Genomic DNA, 1,695 nt, shown 5'->3' with positions numbered 1-1,695 from the left:
TGGTAGCCTGTATGAGGCCCAGACACTAAAGAGAGCAAAAGCGTTGAATTCTCATAATGCAAGTTACATACTGAGCATCAATTAAAGTAACATATTAAGAAATTAAACCTAGAACCAAGTTTATTTTATTTTTAATCTCAGATAACCTTGCAGGGCACCATTTCAAATAGATTAATGGTCAAGAAACAAGGAAAGGTGTCTATATTCCAACAGCCACATAATGACAGGACATTAGGTAACATTGTTCCTCTCAAGCAATTGTAAAACATAATTTCCACATGCTACATCAGTTCTTTGAGTTTCATTTAATTCTTGTACGACATTTGTGATACACAAATCAAGGCAGTAACAACTTGATTACTACGTAGTAGACCATACTACGATCCTTCGTCCAATTGTTCTTCTCAATTGACTGGAATTGTCATGGTGAACAAATTAGCTGAGAATGTTTTTCCAGTCTATCACCCTCTTAAGAGCATCCTTAACCTCCTTGTTCCTCAGGCTGTAGATCAGGGGGTTCAACATGGGGACCACCAGGGTATAAAACACAGCAGAGATTTTCTCCTATTCCAGTGAGTAGCTGGAACTGGGCTGTATGTGGCTTAAGCTCATAGGTCCATAGAACATGGTGACAGCTGTCAGATGAGAGGCACAGGTGGAGAAGGCTTTGTGCCTGCCCTTGGCGGAGCAGATCCTCAGGATAGAGAAGAGGATGTACAGATAAGAGATTATGACAATCAGGAGGGTGGACATGGCAATAACCCCAGAGAACGCTACAAGCAAAATCTCACTGATGTGGTTATCAGAGCAAACGAGCTTCAGTAATGTGTTAGTGTCACTAAAGTAATGATTGATGATGTTGGGTCCACAGAATGACAACCTCAGCAAGCCACATGTGTGGGTCAGTGAGTTCATGAGCCCCCCATATGAGCTGGCCACTAGATGAATACAGACTCTCTTAGACATAACAGCGGTGTAGAGCAGAGGGTTACAGATGGTTACATAGCTGTCACACGCCATCACGGCCAGCAGGAACCCTTCTGTGGTCACAAACACAACAAAAGAGAAGTGTTGAGCAATACAGGCAGAGTAAGAAATGCTTTTACTCCCCACTAAGAAATTCACCAGCATCCTTGGAGCGAAGACTGAGGAGTAGCAGAGGTCAACAACGGACAGGTACTGAGGAAGAAGTACATGGGGGTGTGGAGTCGGGGACCAACCCAGATCAACACAATCATCCCAAGATTCCCCACCAGCGTAAGAACATAGATCACCAGGAACGCCACAAAGAGGGGTATCTGCAACTCCTGACGATCTGTCACCCCCAGGAGGATGAACTTTGTCACCATGCTGTGATTGCCCTCAGCCATTTATACAGGGGTGCATGAAACCAGACCTGCCGGGATAACAAGAGTGAGCAGCATGGAAGAAGGAAATTTCATGGCATGAAATAAATCTGAATGACACCACCGGGCCTGAATGTGGGTAGTGAATATCTTACAGGAAACCAGCCGCCGTGATGTCTTGGAAGAGCTGGGATGGACCTTTAAATTTACACTCCCTTTTTAACAGGGCTGAGATTTTTAAGGCTGTCTAGGAGATTTAGACATCCAAGACTCCATAAAATTGACTGGAATTAGGTATCCAGTTCCCGATAGGGCTGTGACAGTGTACCCCATAAGGCTTTATGGGGAG

General features: G+C 44.4%; 1 pseudogene; it reads right to left on the bottom strand.

Moving 5' to 3' along the window:
• Positions 1 to 428: 428 nt before the first annotated feature.
• LOC135981077 (olfactory receptor 5J3-like) lies at positions 429 to 1,370 on the bottom strand (annotated as a pseudogene).
• Positions 1,371 to 1,695: the final 325 nt, after the last annotated feature.

This window comes from Chrysemys picta, chromosome 2 (assembly GCF_011386835.1).
Source record: "Chrysemys picta bellii isolate R12L10 chromosome 2, ASM1138683v2, whole genome shotgun sequence".
Classification (NCBI taxonomy): domain Eukaryota; kingdom Metazoa; phylum Chordata; order Testudines; family Emydidae; genus Chrysemys; species Chrysemys picta.
Note: the sequence above shows the minus strand (reverse complement) of the source record. Positions and strands in the feature narration are given on the sequence as shown.